Source organism: Artibeus jamaicensis, unplaced genomic scaffold, assembly GCF_021234435.1.
Source record: "Artibeus jamaicensis isolate MK-2021 breed Jamaican fruit bat unplaced genomic scaffold, CSHL_Jam_final contig_332, whole genome shotgun sequence".
NCBI lineage: Eukaryota > Metazoa > Chordata > Mammalia > Chiroptera > Phyllostomidae > Artibeus > Artibeus jamaicensis.
The window spans coordinates 37,683,176-37,689,175 of record NW_026521788.1 but is presented as its reverse complement, the minus strand read 5'-3'; positions in this window follow the sequence as shown (position 1 = coordinate 37,689,175).

Below are 6,000 nucleotides of genomic sequence, written 5' to 3'. Positions count from 1 at the left end.
CGTGCCTGGAGTTTGTCAGCTGCTGCCTTGCGCACCTGGTGTCACTGCTTTTTTTTTTTTTTTTCTATAACCCATCTCCACCTGGATGCCTGACTCTGCCCCTTCTACTGGTCTGGATGAATGTGTCAATTTTAACTCCTTGGTCATCAGACTTTCATACAGTTCAATTTTCTGTCAGTTCTGGTTGTTATTTTGTTTCTAAATTTTTGTTGTTCTTATTTTGGTTGTGCAAGGAGGCACAGTGTGTCTACCTACACCTCCATCTTGGCTGGAAGTCATCGAAAACATTCTTTCTTTCCCATAGAATAGTCTTGGCATCTAGTTGAAGTCAATTAACCATAAATGTAAGGGTTTATTGTTAGATTCTAAATTCTACTTTCAGGGTTGTTATGAGCAACAGAAACCAATTCTGACAGATTTAAGAAAAATGGAATAAGGAATAAGCCCTATGAAATATAAACAAAAAATCACCAAAGAAGATATATCAATGGTCAATGAACACAGGAAAAGATGGTCACCATCTGTTATTATGAGGGAAATGTAAATTAAAACTATGATCAGATACTATTACACATCCACTAGATCAACTAAAATGGAAAAGACTGACAATTGTTTATGATTATAGGGATAAACTAGAACTCATATATTACTTTTTTGTTGTTTTGTTTTTTAAACATTTTATTTATTTATTTTTTTAGACAGGGGGGAAGGGAGGGAGAAAGAGAGGGAGACAAACATCAATGTGCAAGAGAAATATTGATCAGTTGCCTCTTGCATGCCATACCCCAAACCGGACACCTGGCCAGCAACCTGGGCTTGTGCCCTGACTGAGAATCTAATTAGTGACCCTTCACCCTGTGGGAGGACTCCCAACTCACTGAGCCACACCAGCCAGGGAACTTTTTTTTTTTAAATGATAGTGTGGGTGGAGGAACAAACTTTCCTCTACCCTCAAGGTTCTTTTGGCTGGTCTAATAATCAAATAGACATGAAAGAGATTAACAAGAGAAAATAATCAAATTCAACACATACATATGTACAGAAATCCCACATGCACAAGATAGTCTGAGCCCCTGCACACATGAGAAGTTCAGAGACAGAAAGTATGATTGACGCATATAAGACATCCTGAGCATCCTGGCCAAGTGGCTCAGTTGGTTGGCATGCCATCCCATACACCAAAAGTTTTCTGGTTCAGTCCCCAGTCAGGGCACATACTTAGGTTGTGGGTTCATCCCTGGTTGGGGCACATAAGGGAAACAACCAATCCATGTTTCATTTCTCCCTCTCTCTTTCTCTTTCCCTTCCCTTCTCTCTGAAATCAATTAACATACCCTCGCATGAAGATAAAAAAAAAAAGTTAATTATTATTTTTTAAAAAGACATTCTAAGCTAGGGATGAGGAAATGGCCCTTGAGACTTCAAAGGATCATTGCAGGATAAGAGCAGGTTTTTAGTAAATAAAAGTTTACTTTAACATATATGTGAGTCAAAATGAGATTATCACTGATAATGCTTTATGGGCAAGGCCCCTAATTTAAGTTCTTCTATGTAATTAAAGGGAGGGACTGAAGTCTCTCTTGAGCCAAAGCTAAAATTGCCTTTAGCTCAAAATAATTCTTGTCCCAGTGAAGCACATTTTTGGGTGGCTCATTCTGAACCCCTGCAATTGCTATCCTAAGAGTATGAAGTGGTATGTCATTGTGGTATAATTGCTTTTTTAATGGATAACCTCACAAAGCACGGACTATGCACCAAACCCTGTGTGATCATCAGCTTTCCATTCCATATCCAGGCCCTTTCGAGGCCTAAGTATGGTTGTTTCAACAAAGCAGAAAATTTCCCCAACACTGAGGACTTAGCTTAGTCTTTGGCATTCATGCCACATATCTCATCTCTCAGCCTGCATCCCAGATTCACACTTCGGCCTCCTATACCAACACTGATATATAAAAATGTATGTCCTTGACAACATTTGCTTATAAAAGCAAAAAAAAAGTCTACCATAACAAGGTAATTGTACCACAATAGGGGAATGCCAGATAAATTACAGCACATCTTCTCAATGGATATTATGCAATGATTAAAACATGATGATTTGAAGTCTTTGTTGAACCATTGAATCACTGAGAAACATTTAGTGGATAAAGATATCTATAGTTATACAACAATATGTATTTATATAAAGGCAGGAAACACCCCCCAAAAAGTTGCTATATTAGGGTATGGGATAATAGGTGATTTTTTTAATCCTCACATGAGGACATACTTATTGATTTTAGACAGCGAGCAAGGGAGAAATGGAGAGAGAGAGAAATATCAATCGGTTGCATCTTCTATGCACCTTGACCAGGGATGGAACTCATAACCTATGCATATGCCCTGACTAGGGATTGAACCTGCAACCTTTTCGTGTATGGGATGATGCTCCAACTACTGAGCCACCCTGCTAGGGCTACATTTTTCTATTTAATCTCTGAGCCACGTATCTTCTGTTTCCTGTTCCATAACCATTTTTCACCCCTCTGCACCCACTGTGTGCCCCAGAGACTAGCTAACCTGAGACAGAAGCAGCCAGATCTTCCCTCCTCCAGCTTCCCCTTGGTTTTGGCCAATGAGAAGCAGTAGCAGGAGATGGCACACAGAGGAGAGAGCACCTGAGGTGCTGATTCCCCAGGTCTCTCTGCAGACTTTCTACTGGCTCACTGGGTCCCGCCACCAATGGTCCCATCTCCCATAATGTGACCCTTCACAAAACCTCTCTGTCTCCAGATTTTGTCCTCTAGACCCAAGGGAGGTGTCATCTGTTTTCTGCCAAGGCCCTGACCGATATAATCCCTAAAGAGACAGGGAGTAACTCATTCAAATGGAAGAGTTAGTAAGTAGTATAACCAGGTGGAAAAACAGGTCTGTCTGTATCTTTTCTTTTTAATTACTTTATTGTTGTTCAATTACAGTTGTCTGCACTTTCCTCCCACCACTCCCCCCACACCCCAGGCAAACCCACCTCCCTCCCTTGTTTCCACCCTCCCCCATGGTTTTTTCCATGTGTCCTTTATAGTAGTTCCTGAAAACCCTTCCCCCCACTGTCCCCTTCCCCATCCCCTCTGGCTATTGTTAGATTGTTCTTAGTTTCAATGTCTCTGGTTATATTTTGTTTGCTTTTTGTTGTTGTTGATTGTGTTCCAGTTCAAGGTGAGATCATATGGTATTTGATCCTTTACCACCTGGCTTATTTCACTTAGCATAATGCTCTCCAGTTCCATCCATGCTGTTGCAAAGGGTAGGAGCTCCCTCTTTCTCTCTGCTGCATAGAATTCCATTCTGTAAATGTACCATAGTTTTTTGATCCAGTCATTTACTGATGGGAACTTAGGTTTCTTCAGCATTACTAGCCATCAAAGAGATCCAAATTAAAACCACAGTGAGATGCCACTTCACACTGGTCAGAATGGCCATTATAAACAAGTCAACAAACAAAGTGTTGGAGAGGATGTGGAGAAATGGGAACCCTGGTACACTGTTGGTGAGAATTTAGACTGGTGCAGCCACTATGGAAAACAGTATGGAATTTCCTCAGAAAATTAAAAATAGAACTGCCTTTTGACCTGGAAATTCCACTACTGGGATTATACCCTAAGAACCCTGAAACAACAATGCAAAATAACCTATGCACCCCAATGTTCATAGCAGCACAATTTACAATAGCCAAGTACTGGAAGCAGCCTAAGTGCCCATCAGTAAATGACTGGATCAAAAACTCTGGTACATTTACACAACGGAATTCTGTCTGCATCTTTTGCCAAGTCAGACTGCACTGTCCAGGAGGGAGATTGCTTGAGGACAGGGCAAGTTGGGCTCCTGAGATGTGATCCAGCACTGAGCATAGGGGATATACTCTTTGCCTGCTTAATGCCCTAGACCACTGCACAGCCAGTGCCCAATCCCTCTTCTGTCTTTCCTGAAATTGGTGTGTGTACCCCTCATTATTAGCTGTCACTGCATTTGTCCAGGAAGCTTTTGCAGATCCCAGAGGATTCTCCTTAATGGCCCCTTTAATGGTTTTTAAAACATGTTTACAAATTCCTGGACATTCTTCCATTGGGAGTGGAGTCTAATTCTCCTCCTTCCCCTGAATATGGGCTGCCCCTGGTGATTTGTTTCCAACAATTACAATACAGAAGAAGTGATGTGGCATCACTTCTGAGGTGAGGTCATAAAAGTTGATCAGTTTCTGCCTGCCTCTCTCTTCTTGGAATACTCATTCATGAAATCCAGCTGCCATGCTGTGAGGAGACCTGGGCCACCTGGAAAAGCCATATATGGGCTGGGCAATCTAGCTGTTAAAAAAACCTTTGACTCCCAGCCATGGTTTGACTACACCTACATGAGATAACCCACTGAGAACTACCTAGCTGAACTCAGCTTTCTCCAGGAATGGAGAGATAATGATAAAACAGTGTCCATTGTTTTTAATATATATATTTCATTGATTATGCCATTACAGTTGTTCTATTTTCCCCCTTCATTCCCCTCCACCCTGCACACCCCTCCCCCACCATTCCCCCTTTAGTTTATGACCACGTGTCTCAAGTTCTTTAGATTCTGTATTTCCCATACTGTTCTTGCCCTCCCCCCTATCTATTTTCTACATACTGTCTATGCTACTTATTCTCTGTACCTTCTCCCTCTTTCTCCTCCTCCCACTCCCCTGTTGCTAACCCTCCACGTGATCTTCATTTCTATGGTTCTGCTCCTGATCTAGCTGTCCTCTTAATTTGCTTTTGTTTTAGGTATGGTTGTTAATAACTGTGAGTTTGCTGTCCTTTCACTGTTCATCTTTTTTTAACTTCTTTTTCTTAGGTAAGTCCCTTTAACATTTCATATAATAAGGGCTTGGTGATGATGAACTCCTTGAATTTGATCTTATCTGAGAAGCACTTTATTTGTCCTTCCATTCTAAATGAAAGCTTTGCTGGATAGAGCAATCTTGGATGTAGGTCCTTGGATTTCATGACTTGGAATACCTCTTTCCAGCCCCTTCTTGCCTGTAAGGTCTCTTTTGAGAAATCAGCTGACAGTCTGATGGGGACTCCTTTGTAGGTGACTGTCTCCTTATCTCTTGCTGCTTCTAGGATTCTCTCCTTCATTTTAATCTTGGCTGATGTAATTATGATGTGCCTTGGTATGTTTCTTCTTGGGTCCAACTTCTTTGGGACTCTCTGAGCTTCCTGGATTTCCTGGAAGTCTATTTCCTTTGCCAGATTGGGGAAGTTCTCTTTTATTGCTTGTTCAAATAAGTTTTCCACTTGTTGCTCTTCCTCTTCCCCTTCTGGTACCCCTATAATTTGGATGTTGGAGCGTTTAAAGATGTCCAGGAAGTTCCTAAGCCTCTCCTCATTTTTTTGAATTCTTGTTTCTTCATCCTTTTCTGTTTGGTCATTTTTTCCTTCCTTCTGGTCTACTCCCTTGATTTGAGTCCCAGTTTCCTTTCTGTTACTATTGCTTTCCTGTGCATTTCCTTTCATTTCAATTAGTATAGCCTTCATATGTTCCTCTAATTTGTGACTAAAATCAACCAGTTCTGTGAGGATCCTGATCACCAGTGTTTTTGAACTGTGCATCTGATAGGTTGGCAATTTCTTGTTTGCTTAGATTTATCGGCTCTGGGGCTTTGAGTCCTTCTTAAGCCATGTTTTGGTCTGTTCTCGCCTGTTATGTAGGAGGAGAGGAGGCTTAGGTGTTTACCAGGGTTGGGCCACTCAGGTCACTGGGTTGTGACACTGTTTGTGGGGGCAGAGAGGGACTTACCTAAGAAAAAGAAGTTAAAAAAAGATGAACAGTGAAAGGACAGCAAACTCACAGTTATTAACAACCATACCTAAAACAAAAGCAAATGAAGAGTACAGCTAGATTAGGAGTGAACCATAGAAATGAAGATCACGTGGAGGGTTAGCAACAGGGGAGTGGGAGGAGGAGAAGGGGGGAGAAGGTAGAGAA